The sequence below is a fragment of the Ahaetulla prasina genome, chromosome 3 (assembly GCF_028640845.1).
Source record: "Ahaetulla prasina isolate Xishuangbanna chromosome 3, ASM2864084v1, whole genome shotgun sequence".
Classification (NCBI taxonomy): Eukaryota; Metazoa; Chordata; class Lepidosauria; order Squamata; family Colubridae; genus Ahaetulla; species Ahaetulla prasina.
This window is the reverse complement of record NC_080541.1, coordinates 145959960-145987539: the sequence shown is the minus strand read 5'-3', so window position 1 is coordinate 145987539 and position 27580 is coordinate 145959960. Positions and strand designations below refer to the sequence as shown.

The window sequence follows — 27580 nt, the reverse complement described above, 5'->3', positions numbered from 1 at the left end:
CCAGATCTGGATTGATCATGCATATTTGCGTTTGTCTAGGTTTTCTTCGTTACCACTGAAATACACATACATGTGTGTTTGTTTGTGTGTAAAACTGCTGTGGCTTTCTGTTTTAACTTACTATTTGTATTAATATATCATCTGTACTCCCTGAGGTAGAAATACTGAAGGGTAGAATTTCACTTAAGCAAAGAAACCGCTCAGTCACAGCCGTAGACTTGACACTATATTGAACTCCTTACCCTGATGGCAATCCCGTCGAAACAGTTCCACCAGAAAACATCTCAGCTCTCTCTCTCTCTCTCTCTCTCTCTCTAATTTTAACTACGGAATAAAAATACCTTGCCCCTTACTATCTGAGGCTAATGAATCCAGATGCATTCTAGCTATGAGCTCTTGTGTGGGAAGGAACCTCCCTGCTGAGGCAGGAAACTCTTCTGCATACAAATTATCTCTCTGGGATAGAAGAAGCCCAGACACCCAGCTAGAACATTGAAGAAAGCAATGAGAAAGATCTATAGTAAGTAGTGCCTTGTCAGTAGAGTTAAACTTCTCTGGCTTGTTGTTTTTGCATATCTCCTTTGTGGATTAGTATAATCTTTTTGTTGTTGTTGTTTACATTTATATCCTGCCCTTCTCCGAAGACTCAGGGCGGCTTACAGTGTATAAGGCAATAGTCTCATTCTATTTGTATATTTTTTACAAAGTCAACTTATTGCCCCCCCCCCCAACAATCTGGGTCCTCATTTTACCTACCTTATAAAGGATGGAAGGCTGAGTCGACCTTGGGCCGGGCTTGAACCTGCAGTAATTGCAGGCTCTGTGTTCTAATAACAGGCTTCTTTACCAGCCTGAGCTATCCTAGCTATCTACCAAAAATATATGAAAAAGCATGTCTGCTTAACCTTGCAGGCACCAAAAAAACCCCAATGCTTTTGAGAAATGTGAAAATATTTCAGACCTCAATACCTGACAATACCTGTCAACAGGAGTACTGATCTACCACCAGCTTATCAAGTATTTAGAAGGCAAGGGCTGGGCAGCACAAGCAAATGACAGCCAATGACTTAATAGTCAGCCATCAACACCCCAATCAGGGGTGAAATGCTCCCGGTTCAGACCAGATCACCTGATTTGTAAGTGATGGCAGCAGGTGGTTCAGAGAACTGGTAACAAAAAACTTTCCCCCCCCCCCCCCAATGCCCAGCTGAGCTGCGTGATCATTAGAGGATTTTTTTTTTTTTTACTTCGGAAGAAAAAATGCTTTTAAAAGTAAAAAGAAAAAAGAAAAAGCCCTCTGATGATTGTGCGGCTCAGCTGGGATCATCAGCTTTTTAAAAGCAGTTTTTCTTATGGATTGTACAGCTATAGAGACTAAATTGATCTTGAACTTAATAACAGCCGCAAGACTTTTGATTGCTCAATATTGGAAGAAAGAAGAATTACCTACAATTGAAGAATGGACACTCAAAGTATCAAATCTGGCAGAAATGGCTAAAATCTCTGCTTATTTGAAAGACTATACACAAGAAAAATATATTTTAGAATGGAAAATGTGGATTGATTATATTCAAAATAAGTATCAGATAAAAAAATATCAAATAGCATATGAGTAAATTTAGGAAATATTTTGTATTAGATATATTTCTGAAGGAGAGGGGAATTGAGAGTGTGATTAAGTGTGGAGTGACTAGAGATTATAATTTAGGAATTATTTTGGATTATGATTGTTAGTTTTGATACCCTGCATTTTGTTCTGGGAAGTCGGGGTGGGGGGGTGGGGGGTAAGGGGGAGGGGAACTGGGGGGGGGTTTGAGGGTAGAGATGGAGTGATGGTTAATGTACAGGGATTATTGAAGAATTAATGTAGGGTCAGGTCTGCCCAGTTACCATTTTAGAATGGTGGGGAGGGAGAAAAGAGAGAGTAGGAGGTAGGAAAGAGGAGAAGAGGAAGGAAGAGGGGTAGAAGAGGGAGAAGGAGTGGAGGGTGGAGGGAGGAGAGGATGTAGATAAGAGAAGGAGAGGAAGGTTTGGAAAGAAGGTAGAAGAAGGTAGAAGAGGGAAGAGAGTTAAAAAGTGGGGTGGTGACTGGGCAAGCCCAACTAATTGTATATAATTGTACATTGGATGAATTATTTGATATGATTGTAAAAATAAAACTTTTTTAGAGATTGTAGAAAAAATGTTTTTAAAAGGCTCTGGTGATCCCAGCTGAGTTGCCTGATCGTCAGAAGCTATTAAAAGCATTTTTTTTACAACCTCTTTGGCCAAAGAAGTTGTAGAAAAAATGTTTTTAAAAGTTAAAAAAAAAAAGTTGGCCACACCCACCCAGTCACATTACCCCCCACCAAGCCGCGCCCACACAACTGGTAGTAACAAATTTTACATTTCATCACTGACCTCAATCAACATCTGAAAAGCCACATACAACAGGCACCACATAAATACCACACACAGAACAGCGCATGATCTCTGTTAGAGAGAAGTTCCCTGAAGATGGGCTCCAGCACGAATCCAGAAGATGAAACCTCTGGTCCCGATGACTGAACCAGACTGGATTCTACAGAATACCTGTAGCTCAGGGTTGTTTCTGTTGTTGTTGGTCTCTGAATTTGGTAGTTTGCTTGTAGAGAATTCCTTACCCAACCAGGCAGCGTCCTCATGATTTTACCTTGTTGCGTAATGAATTATCTGCAAGTGAGCAACCAAGCAGAGAGACCATTGACGATCCCACATTTCAGAGTTTGTTAAAGATCTCAGGCTTAAGCAGAGCTAATTGAGAAACAAGATTCACAATCTGGAGGACTCGATCAGATTGAGGAAAGAATCACTGAGACAAATCAGACCATAATTTAATGGAAAGGTTCTGAAATCTTTTATGTGCATTCAACTGAAGTATTGGATGAACAGAGGGCAAAAGGAATACCAAAGATATATTTTAGACAAAAAGGTATGATCCATCACAAACGCCGTCGTAATATGGATGCTCCACATTATGGAGGCTGCTATTGCCTTGTCCTTCTCAGCTAACAACAAAAAGAATAGCGTATACTTGGGAAAGCTGACTAGTCTTCACATGAACAGTTGTAGTGTTTCGATTCTGAAAGTTTGCCACAAAGATAATTTTTAAGTACTTTAACAAAATTCTTCTGCATATAGTAAGTAGTACATTCTTTCTTCTGCATGAAGACGTCCATGCCTCACTGAAGGATTAGTAACCATAGATCTTGACTAGGCTATAATGGGATGTTCAGTTCGGCACCGAGTGCCGAAATGGTCGCACAAAAACATCGTGTGTGCCTGAATGCGCGCTCGTTGTGGCCGCACTCAGGAAAAGCCTCATCTTTCACATTTTTTGTAACAACAGGAAAATTATCACCACCCTTAAAGGCTTCTCATGCTTATTGGCAGGGTGATCATTTGGCTGGACTTTTGTAAATCCCTTTAATTGTCCTCGGTTTCCTTCCTAGTTTGTTTTATTTTAGATTTTTGACATTTGGGGCTGGGGAAAAACAGAGATGCCCTTCTGAGGCACCAGCCCAAAGATGATATTTATCTTGTAAGAAGTCTTGTCATTAGAGGAAAACTTTTAAACGAGCTGCTAGCTCCTCTTAATAATTAATGGCCAAAAAATGTTAGCACTTTGAGCCGCTGCTTCGAGTCTGGCCTATTCCATTTAAAGTTTGAACGTATTTGTATTTACTGTAATTCCACCTTTCATCCCTTAATGTCAGATGTGAATGCAAAAACAACACGCTTCCATGTAATGTATCTTTTTCCTGACTTTCTTAAAAAAAAAAATCTTTGGGATTTTTGGCTGGACTTTTGTAAATCACTTTAATTGTACTTGATTTCTGAACCCTGAGCTAAAGTCCAAAAGAGAGGAAGGGCTTGCTTACTTCTTTTGCTTTTTGCCTTTTATTTTATTATTATTATTTATTTATTTATTTATTTATTTATTTATTTATTTATTTTATTTTATTTTATTTTATTTTATATTATATTATATTATATTATATTATATTATATTATATTATATTATATTATATTATATTATATTATATTATATTATATTATATTATATTATATTATATTTATTTATTTATTTTGTCAATCATATATAAGATGACAGGTAAAAGTATAAACATAATTTGGATACATGAAAAGAGTAAGTAAAAAATATTAGGAGAAGGACGGTAGGCACACAGGTGCACTTATGCACGCCCCTTACAGACCTCTTAGGAATGGGGTGAGGTCAACAGTAGACAGTTTAAGCTTAAAGTTTTGGGGGTTTGGGGAAGAAACTACAGAATCAGCTCGTGCATTCCAGGCATTGACCACTTTGTTACTGAAGTCATATTTTCTGCAATCGAGTTTGGAGCGGTTTACCTTGAGTTTGAATCTATTATTTGCTCTTGTATTGTTGTGGTTGAAGCTGAAGTAGTCATTGACAATATTCCTGCCCCACCCTATTTAGCTGCTCCTTCCCCAGCCCACCCTACCCATCCTCTTGCAGTGGTTGTGTGAGAGATTCTTTTTGCTTTTGGCCCAGTAAATGAGTGTGAATGAGATTATGAGTAGAAATAAGTCTGTTAGCCTTTCGGAGGTCAGAGCTACTTCTCATGCCTCCTGCTATTTTTCCAGTTGGGTGCAGCCATCTCATCACATTTACACAGGGATCATCGTTTGCTTTGAAAAGTATCTTTGGATGGCCCTCCTCAGAAAACTTCATTCTGATGGTTTCCCATATGGGTGTATAAGATGAAATCCTCCAGAACGGACTTCTGCCTTAAAATGTTCTTTGAATGAGTCTTGTGTCCTCTATCCTTCAAATATGTCCATCACTATTTTAGAGGCTTTTTAAAAAAAATCTGCTTTTATTATTTTTTATAAAGTACTCAGGGCAGCAAATTTACAGTAACTAATACTCCTTCTTCCCCCTATTTCCTCTGCGCACCCCCCCCCAGTAACCCTGTGAGGTGAGTTGGGCTGTGTGAGTGATTGGCCCAGAGTCACATAGCTGGATGTCGTGTCTAAGGTGGGACTAGAACTCACAGTCACCTGGCTTTTAGCCTGATGCTTTAACCAGGAGACTAAACTGTTTTTTTATCAGTGGTGGGTTTCAAAATATTTTACTACCGGTTCTGTGGGCATGACTTGGTGGGTGTGACATGGCTTGGTGGGCGTGGCTTGGTGGGCACGGCAGGGGAAGGATCCTGCAAAATTCCCATTTCCTCCCGATCAGCTGGGACTTGGGAAGCAGAGAATAGATGGGGGCGGGGCCAGTCAGAATTTTTACTAGTAGTTCTCCAAACTACTCAAAATTTCCACTACCGGTTCTCCAGAACTGGTCAGAACCTGCTGAAACCCACCTCTGCTTTGTATGCAAATGTATGGCACAAGTTATGGAGGGGAGTGTAGGTATATACACACACACACACTTTTCACATAACATTACAGCTAATACGATAATGGCTATGAAATGTATCAGGAGGGTGCAGAGAAAAATGTTTCGGTGGAATAAAAAGCATGGATTTCTCCAGAGCAGCTCTTCCATATTTACATTAAAAACATGCATTTTTATCCCCACCCACTTTATTTAATAACTTTTTTTTTAAGGTAGTTACTAAAAACCAGGATTTCTTCAGGTGGGGAAAGAAAACTCCACAGAAGACTTGTTTGAAGCGGTAGCTTATGCACCTCCTTGGATCGCAAGAAATGGCATTCTTCTCCTTCCCACAACTCTTCCACTCAAGATTACACCTCCTGAAAGCACTTTGTAAAAAGAAAAAAGAAAAAAAGTTGGATGGGGAGGGCAACATTCACCAAATCCTGGGCTATAGAAGAAATGAGCGTACCTCGTTTAATGCTGCAATTACATTCCGCATTTGGCATTCCCAGGGGGAATGTTCTCCTTCTTGGATGAGGTGCACATTTTGCTGTGGGGAGATTAGTCAGCAGCCACTGTTAATTATGCAGGAGAACAAAATGCTACTGGTGGAAAATGTGTATGTTTCCAGGAACACATGTTGGTTTTAATGCAATCTGACAAGCAGCAGAGGAAAAAAGAGGAAGACGCCAAAAGTGGGAATTGTATCAAGACAACCTTAACCAGCGGATGTAAAAGATGATTTTGGGTTATGCAACAAGTGATACCCGTTAAATTATTCCTTGGACTTCAGGTTTTTAATAGCCCAGAGCTTTGAGGCATCAGTTATTGCATTTCTAGCTCATCCTCTCCTTCTTTACAGTTAGTGTAATTTACATCCTAGATCTAAAAGGAGGGGAGGAGGGCTGAACTTGAATTCAGAATGGTGAATATTCAGGGATTTTATTTTTAAAACAAATACTGCTCTCTCCAGGTCTTCCTTGGTTTTATTTAGCAATGCTACTTGAGTGATTTCAGGAAATTGATGGGCAAGACCAGGGGTGAAATGCTCCCGGATCAGACCGGATCGCGCGATCTGGTAGCAATTGTGGCCGATAGTTCGGCGAGCCAGTAGTGACACCCCACCTGGGTGTCATTACTTCCTGGTTTTAACCAGGAAGTAATGTGTTTTTTACCTTCTGCACATGTGCAGAAGGTTTTGCACATGCACAGAAGATTTCACCCCTGGGCAAGACTATTTTAGTTTGTGTAGCACATCCTTAAAGGCAGTGGTGGTATTCAGCCGGTTCTATCTAGTTCAGGAGAACCGATAGCGGCAGCTGCGGGAGGCTCCGCCCACTCACCTGGACGTCATCACGTCCTGTTTTTGACGCTCTGTGCATGCGCGGAAGGCCCTGCCCATGTGTATGCACACTCACATTTGCAAACCGGTAGCGAAGGTAACTGAATACCGCCCCTGTTTAAAGGGAGAGAAAAACATGAACTTGGAATGGCAGAAAAAAGTTTGGGTGAGACAGAGATGTGATCTAACCTACATTTAGCTCTTTCTTTGTTTGTCAGAATAGATTTAATTCACCCTTCCAGATCCTGATGCTTTCCAGATTATTTGTTAGGCGTGAAGAATTGGGACCACACATTACGTTCTGGTTAAGATGATTTATTGCTCATTGGATTACTGCAATGCTCTCTACATGGGGCTCCCCTTGAGGAGCACCCGGAGACTCCAGGTAGTTCAGAATGCGGCTGTGCGGGTGATAAAGGGAGCCCCTCGTGGCTCCCACATAACACCTCTCCTGCGCAGACTGCACTGGCTGCCTGTGGCCTTCCGGGTGCGCTTCAAGGTTTTGGTAATTATCTTCAAAGCGCTCCATGGCATAGGGCCGGGCTACTTACGGGACTGTCTGCTGCCACCGATTGCCTCTCACCGACCCGTGCGCTCTAATAGAGAGGGACTCCTCAGGGTGCCGTCGGCCACGCAGTGCCGACTGGCGACACCCAGGGGAAGGGCCTTTTCTGTGGGGGCTCCCACCCTCTGGAACGAGCTTCCCCCAGGACTTCGCCAACTTCCTGACCTTCGAACCTTCCGCCACGAGCTTAAGACACATCTATTTATTTGCACAGGACTGGACTAGGATTTTTAAATTTTTAAATTTTATATTTGGTTTTAAATGGGGTTTTATTGTTTATATTTCTATTTTAAACATTTGGCCTATTGAATAAGTTTTTTAAATCAATGTTTTATTCTGTATATATTTATGTTTTTATCTGGCTGTAAACCGCCCTGAGTCCCTAGGGAGATAGGGCGGTATAAAAGTACGAACAAATAAATAAATAAAATAAATAATAAATGCCTATATGCAAGAATGAGGGACGCAGTGGCTCAGGGGCTAGGATGTTGAGCTTGTCGATCGAAAGGTCGGCAGCTCAGTGGTTCGAATCCCTAGTGCTGCCATGTAACGGGGTGAGCTCCCGTTACTTGTCCCAGCTTCTGCCAACCTAGCAGTTTCGAAAGCACATAAAAATGCAAGTAGAAAAAATAGGGACCACCTTTGGTGGGAAGGTAACAGCGTTCTGTGCGCCTTTGGCATTGAGTCATGCCGGCCACATGACCACGGAGACGTCTTCGGACGGCACTGGCTCTTCGGCTTTGAAACGGAGATGAGCACCGCCCCCTAGAGTCGGCAACGACTAGCACGTATGTGCGAGGGGAACTTTTACCTTTACCTTATATGCAAGAATATAATTAACAAACAGCATTAAATTGGTGCTAGATAAGAATTAGTTAAAAAGGGGTTGGACTTAGATGTCTTAGGAATGTAGGGATGTAACACTCTAGGCTGATTACTCTTTTGATTCTTCCCCCAGTGTCTGTCTGCTCTTCTCCTACTACACCATTTGAGATAACAGAATTCCCCAGTCAGCATGGGGCTTATGCATTCTGGGGGTGCACTGCCAACACATTTTACCACGTAGTGGAGGCTGTTTGAAAAATGAAGAATATTTAGCATTGCATATTAGCTGATGAAAGTTATTTCTTTTCCAATCACTCAAATGGATTTATTCTCAGAGACAGAGAAAACATTCCCCGATTGCTATTTTAAAAATAATGTTCCTGCCTTTGTGAAAGCAACTACAAGAGCTTCTCCACCCCTAGCTTAATTATATAGTGTTTGAGATATCTTTGGTAGGAGCTTCTGTTTTTTAAAAAGTACTAATTTACCCATCATGTCTACCTATGTAGACAAAGTAGGTTGCAAGCAAGTACCAAGCACTGAGATGTAGTCTATGCAGCCTCCTGGAATTTACAATGGCTTTGTTTGCTCCAGCAACAAGGTTTGGAACCAACACCAGGCTTGTTGTGACCTAGGCCCAAGTAGTTATTACCAGAGACAATCAGTCCTAAACAAACGTATTTTATTAGAAGAGCTGAGAATTACTTCATTCTCAGCATAGTCCAAATTAAGTCCAAAACAAAGTCCTTCAGAAAAAGTCCATCAGCCTTATCACAAACCTTTGGCATCCTGCCAAAGGCTTTTCCTGGCAAGAACCCCACAAAGAAACAGGAGACAAGAAACAATTGTAGCAACGTTGCTTTCCTACAAAGAACCCAAGAGCCGTTGCTGCTCTTTTAAGACTTATGGGAGGAGCCAATCATTTCCTGGCCTTATTCCCGAGTCATCCTTTTTGCTTTAGCCTCTCTTGCCTTCTGGTAGCTCTTCGCATGCGTGCACTAGGAACAGGCTCCTCCTGTTCCTCTGCCTCTCTGCTGGCCGCCTCTGGAGGCTCCGGAGTCCGCGCATCGGTCCCAGATGGCTCTGGCTCCCTCACTGCCTCTGATTCAGAGCCCGTGACTCCAGGACTGACCCATTGTCCTCCCCAGCCTCCTCACTCTCCGACTCCCCTGCCAGCTCCACAGACTGCTGGCGGACCAAAACAAAGCCATCCCCTGGTCAGTCTAAGTAGGTTTAACCCCCAAATATGTACTCATTTGGGAGGGGGGGAATCAAGTCAGATGTAGCTGTGATCAGTCACAACTAATTGCCATTTATTCCTGGGGGGAGGGTGGACACTTCTGCCACTTTTTGCCACTTCCATGTAGCAACTATTGCTACATGGAAAACTTTCATGGAGAAAATCCCTGCATATTGTTTTTTTTTTCTCTTGTAATTTAATTGACATGTGGGAAATCCAGATGATAGAGACTGCTTAATAGAGGATTGTATAATAAAAGTGAAGTTAATCTCATATCCCTCCTAGCCTCTTGTAATTGAGATAAGAACTGTATTCTCCTATGAGAATTTTAGTACAACTCCAAAACATTTACTTGTCCATCAGTTTGATTGTAGATGGTCCAAAAAAGTCACCACTGATACAACTGTGTGCCCTTAAAACAGGGTTCCCCAGAGTGATAAATATCAATCCACACATGTCAATGGAACTATCCAAGAGTCTTTTATTATTTTATTGTTATTATTTTTTGTTATTGTTATTATTCATAGTACTATTAGTTGAACTAATATTTATTACATTATTTTCATATAAAAATGTTTGGGGTTGATGAATCATCTAAAACCTCATGATCTGCTGAAGACTTTGGAGACCCTTGTCTTAAAAACAAAAAAAGGAAACCTATTCATCTATGCATTACAGTAGCCAACAATTTAGAAATGTTTTTTACTTTTACATTATCTTCTATGTATATAGTAGAATCTGTGATGAGAAAAGCTCCAGATGTGCTCCAAAATTTGCTTTCTAATAATGTTTTAACTCTTAGAATGGCAACTTCTTATATAGGTAGTCCTTGGATTATGACAGCATTTGAGACTGGGATGTCTATCATTAAGGGATGCAGTTGTAAAGCATAACATCACATGGACTACGTTGCTTAGTGACTGAAATGCCAGCAGTCCCAGCTGTCATTGTAAAATCCCGGGATCAACGTGGGTCATTAAGTGAGAGTCTCACATGACCACGACCTGGGAAGAAAAAGAAGTCTCAAGCAAGCAGACCAGTGGGTGAAGGCTATGGGCCAGGGGGCAGATGCTGTGGGTTGGCACTAGGGAGCTTGTGGCTTCAGACCCAGCGTCAGCTGAACTGCTACCTCAAACAGCATGCAATAGCAAGCTCCATACAGGCCAGCTGCAAGCCCTGGCATACCATTAAGCCCTAGGCCTCAGCAAGCCCCATATTACCTCAAGCTCCATGTTCCTTAGTGCCTACCTGCAGCACAACTTCCCCGCCCATAGATCTCACTTGCTGGCTTGCCTAGGACTCTTGCTTCTTCTGAGGTAAAGAAAATGATAAAGGAGATCACCTGGAAGTGACAGTAGAGTGTGGCAAGAGGGGTGTTTTGTAAATGTGGGCCAGCCAGTGATGGGGTTCAAATAATGTAACAACCAGTTCCCCCAGGGTCAGGTTGGCTGTCGTGGGAGGCGTGGTCCATCCCCGTCCTCAAGCTCCGATGGACATGCAGGACGAGCCTCCTGCGACGGCCAAGCTGACCCTGGGCGAACCGGCTGTTAAATTACATCCGCCCTCCCGTGCTATTAAAGTGGATCCTGGGCACTGCGCTACAATGGAGAAACGGGAAACAGAGCAATGAAGGAAGGAGAAGCCAGGAGAAAAAAGAGGGAAAGTGACCTTCTACTTCTCTTTCGCCGGCTGCTCCATTGCCCGTTTCGCCATTGCAGTGCAGTGTAGCACCCAGGATCCACTTTGATAGGAGTGGGATTTAACCACCGGTTCCCCTAAATCGGTTTAAACCAACTGAATCCCACCACTGGGGCCATCCCAAATTTTTGACATGTGGCTATGGGGGCACAGTGACAGTTGGAACTCTAAGGAGCGATTGGAAATAAAAAAAACAATTCCCTGATTTTTAACATCAGACCAAACCTCTCTCCTCATAAAATCTGGTGGAAAAATCTTGCCCTGCTTGATCAGACCAGTTTTGATTTTATTGTTTCACTTGACAGATTGATCTACGGGGTATAAAAGCAAAAAAAGTTAGAACAGGGCCAGAGAATAATAAAGAACGAGACAAAACAAACGCAGAAGGGTAATGCCATGTATGGCTCGCTATAAAACATTATTAATTTATGGATGTAAAAGATTCCGTGCTAAAATGCAGTGGTCCCTCTCAAGTTTACAAGTTTGTTATGGATTGATTTATTCATGAAATGCTTTGTTTCTATGACAACTTGGTTTGCCTGTGGTCTAAATACATATGGGCATGGCAGGAATTCTTGAGTACAAAACAAATTACACACCACCATCGCTACCGGAATAGTTTTGTGCCTTTAGGGATTCTGCAGAAAGAGTCTGAAGGATAGAAATCACCATATGGGTGCCATGCTTAGAAAGATTGCCTGATAAAGAATATCTCTCTCTCTCTCTCTCTCTCTCTCTTACTCACTTACTCTCTCTCTCTCTCTCTGTATATGTATGTGTATATGAAACCTACAGTATAAAAAGAAAAGATGGAAATGAGAGAAGAGAAGGAGACTTATGCAAAGATAAAAGGAATGCCAGCTGTAGTTGCAGACATCCTAACGTACTGGAGAAAAAGCCACAGATCAAAGGACAGTCTTTTCTGCCATAAATAATAGCCCTTACAGGAGGTCATTAATATTCATAACGGTAGTATAGCTAAAAAGAAATGGGGAGAAACATAGTTTAGTAAGAAGCTGGTGAGGTTGGTGGTGGTGGGGGAAGGAGAGAAGGCAGAATAAAAGCAGGAGTATAAAGCGGTAAAAGGATACCGAGACTCGCAGGGAAGGGTTGGTGAGAGAGGCAAAGCAAACCATAACAAAAGATCAGAGAGCAAAAGTCAATAAAAGTACCCAATGAGAAAAAACCAACTTCTGTAAGAATTGGGGATGGCAGGCAATGCATGAGAAGGAGGCTATAAAGCAGGGAAGGACAAATGTATGGGAAAGAAAAGTGAAGCCTGAAGGAAAGGGAGAATGGGTAGAAATGGTTTTAGGGACACATCAGAGAGCTGTTTTCAAATTCAACTCACATGTGTTTTGCCCCAAAATTGTTTACGGCAGGAGTGCAAACCGATGCTTTTCAGATGTTTCACAGTACAATTCTTATATTTTCTGGCCAGTGCTACTAGGCATAAATGACAGTTAAAATTTTAACTGTCTATTTTAACATTTAACTGTCTATTTTAACATTTTAAATTTTAACAGGGCCTCTGGTGGCGCAACAGGCTAATGCAGCCTATTATTAACAGCAACTGCTTGCAATATTGCAGGTTCAAGTCCCACCAGGCCCAAGGTTGACTCAGCCTTCCATCCTTTATAAGGTAGGTAAAATGAGGACCCAGATTGTTGGGGGGCAATAAGTTGACTTTGTATATAGTATACAAATGGATGAAGACTATTGCTTGACATAGTGTAAGCCGCCCTGAGTCTTCGGAGAAGGGCGGGATATAAATTCAAAAAAAAAAAAATTAAAAAAAAGTTGAACACAATAAATTTGGGTTGCTCCATTCTTCCATTCCTTTATTTCAGAAAATATATACAAATGTATAGTTATAAATCATCTAGAGATTGATTTAATTTATACAAAGGCACAAAAAGAACGTCTCATTCTTCTACACTAGACAGGTAGTTCTTGACTTACGACCATTCATTTAGTCAAAGTCATAATGCTGCCGGGAAAAGTGATTAATGATTGATCCTCGCGCTTATGACCATTGCAGTGTCCCCATAGTCACGTGATCAAAATCCTGGCACTTGGCAATTGGCATTTATTATGACAATTGCAGCATCTTAGGGTCACATGATCACCGTTTGCAACCTTCCCAGCCAGCAAACAAAGTCAATGGGGGAAACTAGATTCATTTAATAATAATGCAATTCTATTAACGACTATGGTGATTTGTTTAATCGGCGCAGCAAAAAAATAGCACAGCTCATTTAACAATGGCTTCATTTAGCAATGGAAGTTCTAGTCCCTGGTGTGGTTGTGAGGAGGATTACCTGTACTCGGCAGAATAGGAATAGGCAACCTGTTACCTTACAAAAATGATAGTTTCCACAATTAGCTGGACTTCTAATGAGCTATCTAAGAAATAGATCACACGAGATATTTAATCCTCTTTATTTGCATCAGTTCTAATCTAGCTTTTCAGAGCTGTCCAGAGTACTACAAAACCGTTATCTGATGACTTGATACATTTCCAACTAGTATTGCCACTTGTGCTGGCCGATATCTGTACTTTCAAATCACCAGTGCACAATGTTCCGTTTATGAACTAAGTAAATGTTATGTAGATTGCACGGCGTGCCGTTATGTCTATTTTTTTTTTACCAAAAAATATTTAATTCTGGCAGCAGAGTTCAGTTTCCATCAGGGCCATAGCACAACCTTCCTTTCCCAGCTGACGTCACGACCAACAAATGACTTAGTATACGTAACCATAAAACTTGCACAAATAAGAGGTTTTCTCTTTCAATAATTCACATGGGAATCCTGGCTAAAAAGCAGAGAATTGTATTTTATTTCATCGTGTCAAATCCTGCTGGAAACTGGGTTTCCCAGCCCACAGGGATTTAAAAAAAGAAACTCCTGCAGGGCACACTCAGTATTATGCTGTGTACGTACATCTACAGTAGATTTTCTTAGTCTTCAAGGATCTTAGCTTACCTTAGAGCCAAAACTGTTCACCAGTCGCTAGACCTCCACCAATTAGAACCAGAGGTTAAATTCTTCACTGGGCCCATGGACTCAAATTTTTTTTTTTGCGTTTTTATTTTTTTATTTTTTAGACAAACATACATAAAAGCATCTTCAATCCAAATACAGTGTGCCAGTTGGTGGGTTACAGATCTTTTGTGCAATTTCATCATATTCATAACATATAATTTATCTAATTTTACATTTTACCAATCTGATAGATATCCAAATATTTTGGGCAATTAATCATTTATTTAATTATATGTATTATTTCATATAAAATGTTCTAAGTTTTATATTAATTGTATTGCATCATTCAATTCACCATCTTGAATCAATGTATATTTCAACAATTCTTTCATTATAAAAATCTCTATCAAACTTCATTAGCATATTTTTTTATCTAACCATTGATAAAATAAATCCCACATCTTATAGTATTGTTTATCTTCCTGCTCTCTAATTGGACTCAAATTTTTGTTCTTGCTGATCAGAATTTTTTAAGAAAATTAGTCTTCTTTGGTATCACATTATGGATCCTTCTAAACAAGAATGGATAGATAACGTGAACCTAGCTTTCAGTACATTAACTCCAAGATGATGCAAAAATGGGGGCTCACACAACTGCAAAGCGTTTTTCAGTGTGGCTTGAGACAGAAAATAACTAATGAAATAAAATACTCTTGTATGCCGTTCTTTTATGTAGACATCGAAGTAGATGAGTTTCTTCCTTTTCGATGGTTGAATTTCATAGATCTGCATTCTTTCATTTTTAACAGCGTCAGCCTAAACAATGATGGCATTACGCTGAACATTCTCTATTAGAGATCTCATCCTCCGTCATCAAACCACAACATTCAGTCTGGAGATTAAAACAAATTCTCTCCAGAATTCTGATTCAGTGAAATCTGGGTGTCTCATTTCCAGTGGATTATGGAAAGCTAGTCAGAATGAAATGAAGCTGTCAGTCTCCAGAAGGAGAGGGCTATAGGGTTAAACCGAATTGTACTTACTCTCTAAATCTTGGATGGTGGCTGAAGGACCTTTTCTATTTTTGAATTTTTAAACATTCTAATTCACGTCAGTGTCAAGTTTTTCTTAATGAATGGAGATATGGTAGTTTCTGCAATCAACCTACCCTAGTTGAAGCTTTATGGTATGACGTGCTAAAGATGTTTGGTATCACACAGTGATGGCAAACTTTTTCAGCACCAAGTGCCCAAACCGGAAAGTGTGTGCGCGCATGCACACACACATGCTGGAGCTCCCAAAACCCAAAGACCACCTGGTCTTTGGGTTTCTAGCACACACATGCATGCTGGCCAGCTTCACGTGCGGCAAAGTGCCGAAAACCCAAAGATCAGCTGGTTGGCGTGAATGCATGCGCCTACGCACCGGAAACCAGAAGACCAGGTGGCCAGCACACACATGCACACCAGCCAGCTGGTTTTTGGGTTTCCCGCGCTCCGGCGTGCGTGAAGAGCAGCTGGCCAGCGCTCATACATGCACCGGAAACCAGAAGAGTAGCTGGTGATGGCGCACATGACCACAGAGAGGGCTCTGTGTGCCACCTCTAGCCCGCATGCTATAGGTTCGCCATCACGGGTATAATATGTTTCCAATGTAGTCATTAAAAAACAAACTATTGCCCATTATGCAGTGGCAGATGCCAGTAAGAACCCTTGTGATGGAAGATTATCTAAGGCTTGGTGAATGTCAGAGGTGGGTTTCAGCAGGTTCTGACCAGTTCTAGAGAACCGGTAGCAGAAATTTTGAGTAGTTCAGAGAACCGGTAGTAAAAATTCTGACTGGCCGCGCCCCCATCTATTCTCTGCCTCCTGAGTCCCAGCTGATTGGGAGGAAATAGGGATTTTGCAGTAAGCTTCCCCTGGATTGGGGAGGGAATGGAGATTTTACAGTATCTTTCCCCTGCCACGCTCACCAAGCCACACCCACAGAACTGGTAGTAAAAAATTTTGAAACCCACCACTGGTGAATGTAATCCATGCCTAACAGTGTTTCCCATGCGTAAGGCCTTAAATATCTGCCTACAGAGAAGTATAACCAAATCTATGGTCTAGTGGTAGGTATGAATGGGGAATGCTATGAGTTCAAGTCACACCTCAGACATGAAATCCATCTGGGTAATTTTGAGCCCGGCACTCCCTCTCAGTCCAACCCACCTCACAGGTTTGTTGTTGTGGAGAAAATAAAAAAGAGGAAATGGATATGTTTGCCGCCTTGAATTATTTGTAAGAAAATAATAAAAGGCACAACACAAATAAATCAACAGATAAAAATATTTTTCCAGGCTTACCTCTTTGCAAGAGAGAAAAAGTACAAAGTGACCCTCAAAGAAAGGAACCAAAATAATTTCAACGGGGATAAGATTCCTAGAACATAACCCCATTTGCCAGCAGACTAATTTGACGTGTAAAAAGTGATAAGATGAGGTTCATTCCTGTTTCAGCCTATTAGTACTCACTCAGTATTATATCTGACTCACATTCTGACCTGATTTCTTGCCAATTCCCCGTGGCATCAAACCCTGAGCTTCAGAACTCTGCGGCATGTTCTTAAGATCTCAGTTCTTTTGAAAAGATAGCGAAAATATTCAGTGCTTGCCTATGCTATTTACATTATATTACAGCACGAATGTTAGCAGGTCAAAAATCCAAGTAAATTATTTACAGAAAAAGAAAAACCCACATTCTGCAGAGAAAACTGTCAACTCAGTAACACCGAGGATTCGGTTCCCATTTATATTCTAGCCTCGTTTACACCATTCTGACAGACTGGAGAAAGCTTGCCAGGAATGCAAGTTAACAACATCCTGTTCTAGGTCTCTTTGCACAGCTAGAATAATGAGAAGGACCAAGATTCCTAATCCCCCCCCCCCAATACAGACAAGACAATAACCTCCCACATGGTATTACAGGACATACTGTAATATCAAACTTGCATTTGTTCTTGCAAGTTTAGTTTATGAGTGTAGAGCAGTGGTGGGATTCAATTTTTTTTACTACCGGTTCTATAGGCATGGCTTGGTGGGCGTGGCTTGGTGGGCGTGGTAGGGGAAGGATACCATAAAATATCCATTCCCTCCCCATTCCAGTGAAAGGTTACTGCAAAATCCCCATTTCCTCCCAATCAACTGGGACTCGGGAGGCAGAGAATAGATGGGGCGGGGCTAGTCAGAGGTGGTATTTACCAAACTACTCAACATTTCTGCTACCAGTTCTCCAGAACTGGTCAGAACCTGCTGAATACCACCTCTGGTGTACAGGCATCATTCAAAGCTATCTGTGACTTAGACAAGCAGGAAATTCTAGAGTCTTTTACTTATTTAAGTTACTGTTAGGGTCAAACGTGATCTGTCAGAAAAGGCAGCTGTTTTGAAATGCAACCATACCTTCTTCTCTTCTTGCTGTGTTACACTTGTTCTCGGGTTTGGCTTACGATCACTCATTCACACTCAAAATACACTTCAGCAGAATACATGTAGTCCTCGACTTGCAACAGTTTATTTATTTATTTATTTATTAATCATACTTTTATACCGCACCATCTCCCGTAGGACTCAGGGCGGTTTACAGGCATATTATTTATTTATTTATTTATTTATTAATTAAACTTTTATACCGCCCTTCTCCCGAAGGACTCAGGGCGGTGTACAGCCTTCATTTAAAACAGTTAATATACATATTAAAATAACAATTAAAAAGCTTATTCAATAAAAGGCCGAAATTAAAACCGTCCAATTGACCATATAAAATACCCAGTAAAATTACCATTAAAAATTTAAAAATTTAAAAACAATATAATAAATAAGCATTAAAAACCCAATTAAAACTAAATATTATCATGGCCAAATCACTAAAATTGATAAAAAACATTAAAAAACCCTTAAAATTTAGTTGAAACATTTTATTCTTAGGCTAGTCCAGCGCGCTGAAACAATAAAGTCTTCAGTTCACGAAGTCTGAAGGTCCGGAGGTCGGAGAGTTGTCGTAATCCCGGAGGAAGCTCGTTCCACAGGGCTGGTGACGCCACAGAGAAGGCCCTCCCCCTGGGGGTCGCCAACCTACATTGTTTGGTCGACGGCACCCTGAGGAGGCCCACTCTGTGGGAGCGCACTGGTCGTTGGGAGGCAATCGGCGGCAGAAGGCGGTCTCGAAGGTATCCCGGTCCTAAGCCATGGAGTGCTTTAAAGATGGTAACCAAAACCTTGAATTGCACCCGGAAGGCTACCGGTAGCCAGTGTAGACTGCGCAGGATGGGTGTTATATGGGAGCAAGTTCATTTAATGACCATTCAGAGTTACAACAGCACTGAAAAAAAGCGATTTATGACCATTTTTAACACTTACGACCTTTGTGGCATCCCCATGATCATCATGTGATCAAAATTCAGGTGCTTGACAACTGGTTCACACTAAGGACCGTTGCCGTGTCCCAGGGTCATGGGATCCCTTTTGCCATCTTTTGACAAGCAAAATCAGTGGGGAAGCCAGATTTGCTTAACAACTGGGTTACTAACTTATCAATCGCAGTGATTCACTTAACAACTCTGGCAAGAAAGGTTTCACAAGGAGCCACAACTCAATTAACGAAGGTCTCACCTAACAATAGAAATTTTGGTTTCAGTTGTGGTTGTTAAGTCGAAAACTAACTCTACTGAAGCATAACCGGTTCTTTAGAATACATGGAGACCCATTGAATTTAAAATAACAGCAAAACTTTACTGGTTACAATATATATATATTTGCTCTTTCTAACACGCATGTATACGTGCACATCAGGGTGAAATGCTAATGGTTCGCACCGGTTCGGGCAAACAGATAGTGGTGGCGGCGGGTGGTTCAGAGAACCAGTAGCGGCAGTAGCACGAGGCTCCGCCCACCCACCCAGACATCATTACTTTCTGGTTTTAATCAGGAAGTAACCTGTTTTTTACCCTCTGTGCATACACAGAAGGTTTTGCACATATGCAGAGGGGGCAAAATTGCATGCAACGTGCACGCTTCTGAACCGGTAGGGAAGGTAAATAAATTTCACCCTTGGTGCACATGCACACACATACACACACACACACACACACAGAGAGAGAGAGAGAGAGAGAGAGAAAGAGAGAGAGAGAGAGAGAGAGTCATCCACACTTTTATTATTATTATTATTTGAATTTATATCCCGCTCTTCTCTGAAGACTCAGGGCAGCTTACATTGTGTTAAGCAATAGTCTTCATCCATTTGTATATTATATACAAAGTCAACTTTATTGCCCCCAACAATCTGGGTCCTCATTTTACCTACCTTATAAAGGATGGAAGGCTGAGTCAACCTTGGGCCTGGTGGGACTTGAACTTGCAGTAATTGCAAGCAGCTGTGTTAATAACAGACAGACTTAGTCTGCTGAGCCACCAGAGGCCCTAAATCCTTCTCAACTAGGGTGCCAAGTACTCAACAGAAGGATGAAAGCCACCAAGTCTGGATCCAAAGATGACTTTCAAACTATGGGTGGCTTCGGGACCTCTTTTATTTCCCAGAGTCCTTGCATTGTTAATTGACAAGACTAGCAGTTACTCTTGCTTCATTGATTTTCCAAGTCTGGTCGCTGTTGATTGCATTTGTGGAGGAGTTGTTCAGGTGTCTGGTTCAGATGAAATTTTGCCTTCGTTTCCTTAATGACTTAGTTCCTTCTTACCTGGCTTTTTGTCCACCCTGCTTACGCGCCTGCTTCATCTTTAGTTATGGCAGCTTCAGCCTAGCCTCACAGCTGCTCATTCCATAATAACAAGTATAAAATGGGCTGCCTTGGTGCCTACCAAATATCTGAGAATACATACAGGCAGTTCTTGGCTGTCGTGTCCCACTCCTCCGCTGACGGCCGGGTCAGGGAAATCTGAATCAGGCGTGCCTCTGCAGCTCTGCCAAAGTCCTAGCAAAGTCCTCAAGGCAGGCAGGAGACCAGAAAGTGACTTTAGCAAGATATGTTCGACTTTGCCTGACTCAGAGACTACCAGAAAGCAGATCCTTTATATAGGCCATGGGGTGTGGCTCCATGACTCAGCACTTATCCAGGCCTGCCCCTCCCTTCCTTCTGACGCCGCCGCCTATCAATTCTTCTGAAGCAAGGGTCACTCCAGTCAGCAGCTGTTGGTAATTGACCTCCCTCAGGCTCACATGCTTTGGGGGAGGGGGAGGGGTCAGGCTCCGTTTTCCTGGGCATGGAGCCAGGGCTGGGGCTGGGAGGTGCTTCCTCCTCCTCAGCCTGTCTGGGCATGGAGCCAGGGCTGGGGCCGGGAGGCATACTAGGACATTCCTCGGCGTTCGGAAGCAGATAAGAATGATGGTTACTGCCGGTCTTTGGCTTCTCACACAGCCTTGTTTTATGATCACGTCTGTTAATGATGGACATTCCGGTCCATTGTAAGTTGAGAACTACCTGTACCCTTCACTATTGGTCATATCGGAGAGTATGATGTTGCCTACTTGTAGACTAATACAATAATTACACAGGGTGGTATATTGAAAGAAAAGGAATGTCCGTCTCATAAAGTATGGTACATAGTGTCAGAGTCCAATCAGGCTACATTTTTATTTGAGAATGAAAATCTCACAAGGACCATTTTCACTCTTGGACCTCATCACCATCATCATCATTGGTTTTGTGAAAAAGATAATGTGTCTGCGAGGTTCTATAGATACTAGAATCCATTGCAAGTTTCATGTATTATCCTGGAGCAATGTATAGTTCTAAACTCTAAATCTTTTCAACTGATGGGTCCAGATGTGTTAGATTTCAATATTCAACACGGCTTCTTCTCCCATTATGGGATTATGTGACTTGAAGCCAAACTCAGCTCGAAGTACCACGTTAAGGCAGAATGCTGTAAACAATAATCCTTAAAATAATCTCATATTTTAAACCCTGAAGTGAACTCTCAGTAAAATATATTTCCATGTGAATGTAATTATGATTATGACTCCACGAAGACCTCGGTAACAGATTATTATGCGTGTAAGATTAGGCAAATCTACTGAGAAGTGCCCTTGTCTTTAAGGGCAGCCCTGGTGCTGCAATTTTGCAAATATGCCTACTCAGAGTAAATCCCCTGGATTCAATGGGGCTATGCCTAATGTAACGCGCATAAATGATCCTCTGTTTTCATCTTAAAACACCAGCATGAAAGTTGAACTTTCATTTCATTGAACGTGTCTGGCTTATGTACCTGTGTTGTGTGGGTGGGCATCCATAGACACAAACGTCCACCTAAATCACAAACAGGTCCCCCTCTTTCATTAAGCGAATGACATTTCTCATGATGGTGCAGCACCTATCTGTCTTCTTTCTGGCAGAGTTGTCTGCCTTTCAGTCGGCATCTGACTAAAGATCAATGAAAGGAAGCTTTTTGAAGGTACTTTCAGGTCCTGTGGCTGGGGAGATGATCAGAAAGCTGCCATAAGCTTTGACAAACGAGGGGCTATTTTGGGGCTCAGCAAACTGCTGTCACATCACTTACAAACTCTAATTGGAACTACTTTGCAGTTGAAAGTGTCCAGTGCATTAAATACCACTTCTGCTTATTGCAATTAGCTTAGCCGTTGACTTGCTCCTCACACCACGAGGCTATCAAAGATGGAAAGGCGTGAGGGGATTCTTTAATAATTGATACAGTAAATTAGAGCTGAATGGCAAATAACATCTGTTTGCCACCCTTCAGCCATTGCCACTTCTTTATATGGTCGGAAGCTCTTACACAGCAACGGGCCATTTGCACCTCAGGCCACATGTGGAAAAAAAAACTTCTCTAATGATGAGCAAGGCCAATTCCTTCATTAGATAAGGGAAGTCAACCACCCTGGGCAACTGCTTAAGAGTGTCAAAGAAAGCAAATGGTTCTTATTACATTTATTAATGTCATATTTCTACTGTCAGGCAGTAGGACGATTGCTTATGGATTTGGGGCCTCAGGAGCCAAATTAACTTGGCTGTCTCTGCCAAAGCTCCAGATGCTAAAACAACATCCACTCTCCCACTGTACCAGACATATGGCACAGAAGCATCTGGTTTAAGTGGATCAACGCAACACTCGTGTCATTTCTTAGCTTTTCCCCCCCCAAAAAAACTGTAAAGTGGGAAGACTTGATTTATAAGCCCGGTATAAGGCTCGAGAACATCACAAGCCCTAATCCTGTGCCAATGTCTGCACAAATCTCATCAATCCACATTTTCAGTTTGCTAACGTATTCGTGTGGATCAGGCTGTGCAGGAAATGAAACCTTGTGAATGGAACCAACCTTGGAACATTTCTCACACCCTGAAGGAGCATTCAGTTTTTATGTCTTTTTGATGTTCCCTGTTGAAATAGCAGCTACCAGGATGCAACACAGTGCTAAACTCTAAGTGTCTCCATAACTAACAGCTTCCCTTAATGATACCCAGCAGAATTGAAAAAGTAAAGCACAATTCTCCTCTAAAAGCTTTCCGTCTATCTTCAGAGAGCCAAGTGTTTATCCACTCAATCCATCTCGCCTTTCATTCCATATATAAACAGGTGCGCCCTTGATGAAGATATATACATTTTAGACTGGGTAATTGTGGGAGAAACATTTTATTCTGGAGTGCTCCTTGCTCCTGGAAGCAAATTCTTACTTTTACAGTTAAATGAATATAGGGAGCTAGAAAGAAACGTATCCGCTCTCTGAACAAGTCTTCGACTGTTCTTTAACTATACCAAATTGTGTCAGCTGCTGCTTCTCAAATATTTTACTTTGCAAAAAAAAAAAAAAAAAAGGTGAAGACTTTTACATCTTTACAATTCAAAGGATAAAATACGATAGGCTGAAATTGTACTGAAAATAGAATATGAAAAATTCATAGCATTTGGTGAAAAGAAGTAGAATCGTTAGAAAATTTAGATTTTCCAGCATTAGGTGGCTGTTTAGCTACAAAAACTTATTTAGGGAAATTAAAGGACAAACCTGTATAAATCTATTCTAAAGCAACCAAGTTGAATTAAATAGAATTTACTCCCCTGTGCATGTGCTTAAGATTGCACATGCTCCTAAACGTGCTCTCTTAAAAGCGAGTCTCATTAGTCGATTTAATATTTTGTATTAAGCCATGGTCTGTTTTAAATATAGGTGTGTTTTTTAAATGAGCCATGGTGACCTGGTTTTCTATAATTTTTTTTTTTATTTACATTTATATCCCGCCCTTCTCCGAAGACTCAGGGCGGCTTACAGTGTGTAAGGCAATAATCTCATTCTATTTATATATTTACAAAGTCAACTTATTTATTTTATTTTATTTATTTTATTCAATTTTTATACCGCCCTTCTCCCGAAGGACTCAGGGCGGTGTACAGCCAAGTAAAAAATCACAATATCAATATTAAAAGAAATTAAAACAAGCATATTATAAAATGGCCAGATTTAAAACGAATTAAAATATTAAAATATAAATAACCCAATAAAATTTTAACCCAATAAAATTTTAGGCCAGTCCCGCTTGAATAAATAAGTGCGTTTTCAGCTCACGGCGAAAACTTATTGCCCCCCCAACAATCTGGGTCCTCATTTTATCTACCTTATAAAGGATGGAAGGCTGAGTCAACCTTAATACCACCCCAAAATCAATTTTACAACAATTTTACACACAAATAATTCCCTCAACACTGTCAAACTATTTACTAAACTTGCACTACTATTAATCTTCTCATTGTTCCCATCACCCATCTCCTTCCATATGACTGTAACTTTGTTGCTTGTATCCTTACGATTTATACTGATATTGATTGTTTCCTGATTGCTTAATTGTAGCCTATGACTATCATTAAGTGTTGTAAGTGTTGTACCTTGATGAAGGTATTTTTTCTTTTAGGTATGCTGAGAGCATATGCACCAAAGCAAATTCCTTGTGTGTCCAATCACACTTGGCCAATAAAAAAATTCTATAATTTCTATTTTAAATTAATTGAGTCTGCTATTTCCAAATCAAACAAATCCCATATATTAGAACCACTAGATCGGGGTCCCCAGCCCATGGTCCATGTACGGGTACTGGGTCACGGCATGCCAGAAACGGGCTGCCCCATCCGCAGGATGCAGGCAGCACGTGAAACCATGCCCCCTCTGGTCCACGGAAAAACCTCTCTCCATGAACCCGGTCCCTGGTGCCCAAAAGGTTGGGGGCTACTGCATAGATCATGTAGTCATATAGATGTCAATAAATTGGACTGTTTAATAAGGCAATCTGAACAGTGATGGTGAGTAACTTCTGCAGGGAAGGAACTGCCCCTTTCTAAGCCATTCTCATGCAACCAGGAGGGAAATGGAAAAATTTTCTTCCTCTCTTTCCTTCTCACAGTCACCAATACCAATGAAATTAACCACACAACCACTACTCCAATCTTTGGAAGGACTCACCAGGTGAATAATGGGGGAGATGATCCTTCAGATTTCCTGATCTACTGCTAATGCCCTAACCCCAGTTCTGGCCCAAGTATCCTTACATCAGGGGTGCCAAACTCACAGCCCATGGACCAGATGTGTCACTCACTGGCCATGCCCACACCTGGTTTAGCAAAGGGGGGGGAGTCATGATATGTCACGTGACAACACTGTGATGACACAAGTTTCATACCCCTGCCTTAGATGGTTGCTATCTAAACAGCATAAGAGGAGGAACTTACATGGTGAAGCAGATCCAAAACTGTATGCTCCTTTATCTGTTCTCTCAAGATCTATTATTCCAGGGTTTGTTAACACTGATTTTACAAAATGTCATTCCGAAACATGTAACAGAGAACTGAATAGTGGATAAAGCCATGAAGAGAAGGTGATTGGGATTGGATCAGTGGTGGGTTGGTCCGGTTCACAAGAACCGGTAGTAAAATCAGTGGGAGGCTCCGCCCACGGACCCAGACATCATCAGGAAGCTTCTGCGCATGCACGGCCCTGTTGTGAAGTAAAGTACAAGTAAAGTTGAGTAAAGGTAAGTAGAATCCACCCCTGGATTGGAATCCACCCCTGGATTGGATGTCGTTGCTTCTGGCTCTTAGAAGAGGAACAGAGGTAAAATAAAATATCAGGGTCACAAACATCTATAAACCATTACAAGTTGAGTTTCCCATTGCTACCTCCTTCCTATTGCAGATCTGCTGGAAGGAAACAATTTTGGGACCAAAGATATGAAGACGAGAAGTGTACAAACTCTCATCTTCTAAACCAAGGTTTCTCAAATTGTGAGGTGTATTTTGCTTGGGGAGATACAGATAGAGTCCAGGGAAGGTGTGAAGAATCTTTTAGTTGCCTTGTTACAATAATTTCACCTTTCCTGAAGTTTCATTGGATTGTTTTCACTGTTCATTTTTTTTAATATACTTTATTGAACTTTTTTACATTAAAAACATAGGAAAAAAAGGAAAAAGAGAAGATTAAATCACTTAACAGCTATTTGTGGTGTTTTTCTTATAACAATAATCCATGCAATGAGGTTTTCACTGTTCATTTATATTCATTTCGGTGTTTGGATTTTTAGGGCAGATTATGTATATTATGATTAGATGGATGGCAAAAAGTATAGGGCCCCTTGTCCTATACTTTTATAGGGTCCATTTATATTATAGGCTCCTTTGTCCTGAAATGCAGTATGGTGGAGAATTATATCAAATGCTGAGATGTTAATATTTCACCATTTGTTCAATGACAGGTAGTCAGCATAAATATTTTCTGACAAAACTGTCATTTTTCAAATCAGATTTTTACATTTTCAAATCAGTTTTCTTATCAATTACCTCATGATTCTTATTCATAATTCACTTTTATTTATTTATGTCACCATTCTTTTAGCGGAATCAAACTAGGGCAAGAGTAAAGTTGGGTGGGGATGGCTGGATTTTTATTAATCTTTATATTTAAAATTTTTCTATTACCCTAGTACACATTTGCTTCAACCAACATGAGATACAATATTAAAGATATCATCAGAGTTTTAGTGTCACTCATTTTTAAATTTTGGTAGGCTATGCAATGTACCCAGTTCGACTTTATTTTTATTCAATCATTTTTTAATCTTTTAATAATAGTTTTTTCCTGCATATCTGATTTTTAGCTCATTACTACCGAAACTGCTTGGTTTTCTCTAAGGAAAAAAAAAAGGAACTTCACAATATGTGGCAGGTCCAGGACATTCTCACAAGGCATGGGTGCAAATCCAGACTGATGACTCCCATACTTAAACATTAACCTTGTTAAACAAAACCATTTTAAAATATTAATGACTTCATTCATAATAAACAGCTCTGGGTTCCTTAGGAAACAACCTTGCATTTCTGAATTAATATATCATGTCTTGTGCATTCTTTGACAATAAGTTTTAAAATACCTACCCTATCATACATTTGTGTTGCTAGGAAATTATCTTTTTTTGGTGGGGGGGGGGCTGGCCTCAAGTAATATTTTACTTCTATCCTAGCTGTCTTTATTTTCTAATTCTTGTAATCATGCATAAACTAATGATCGTTCCTGAAAATATTGGAAAGCAGGATGGGGAAAAAAATTGTGTCTGTTCATTTGTACATGTGTGCTTGTGTGTGATTATCTCATGCAGACACACACAAGCAAATGTCCTGGCGCCTTTCTCACAGTTTTGATTGTTTTGGGCTTCCCTGTAATTTTAATAAATGCATTTTAATTGTATATTTTCTAAGATTTGTTTGGGTCTTGCACTGTATTTTATTTATTTTATTTATTTATTTATTAATTAGATTTCTAGACCGCCCTTCTCCCGAAGGACTCAGGGCGGTGTACAGCCTTATTTAAAACACATAGATACACAATACAAATCCCAAATTTAAAATACATTTAAAATGAAATATTTAACTGGCCAATTTAAACTAAAACGGTCGAAGACCGATATAAAATCCTTAGAATATAAAATTATAAATAGATAAATAGATTAATACAATTAAAATTCAATTAAAATTAAATTAAACTAAATATTGAATTAAAATAAATATTTAGGCTAGTCCCGCCCAATTGAATAGTAGAGTCTTCAGTTCCCGCTTGAAGGTACGGAGGTCGGGAAGTTGGCGTAACCCTGGAGGTAACTCATTCCATAGGGTCGGTGCTGCCACAGAGAAGGCTCTCCCCCTGGGGGCCACCAGCCGGCACTGTTTGGCTGATGGGACCAGGAGCAGGCCCGCTCTGTGGGAGCGCACAGGTCATTGGGAGGCTATCAGTGGCAGAAGGCAGTCTCGCAAATAGCCCGGTCCTAAGCCATGGAGCGCTTTAAAGGTGAGCACTAGCACCTTGAATTGCACCCAGAAGGCTACCGGCAGCCAATGCAGGCCGTGCAGGATAGGTGTTATATGGGAGCAACGTGATGCTCCCACGATTACTGTGCAGCCACATTCTGGACTAGCTGGAGCCTCCCGGTGCTCTTCAAGGGGAGCACAATGTAGAGAGCATTGCAATAGTCCAGGCGAGAGGTAACGAG

At 41.0% G+C, this 27580-nt stretch overlaps 1 long non-coding RNA gene across 1 annotated transcript in view; it reads left to right on the top strand.

Annotated features, from left to right (window-relative positions):
• The first annotated feature begins 382 nt into the window (after nucleotides 1-382).
• Nucleotides 383-27580, top strand: part of LOC131195231 (uncharacterized) — a 153227-nt gene continuing 126029 nt past the window's right edge. Inside the window, exon 1 of the long non-coding RNA XR_009154383.1 lies at nucleotides 383-520. This is a non-coding gene — a long non-coding RNA (uncharacterized LOC131195231). The remainder of the gene's footprint in view (nucleotides 521-27580) is intronic.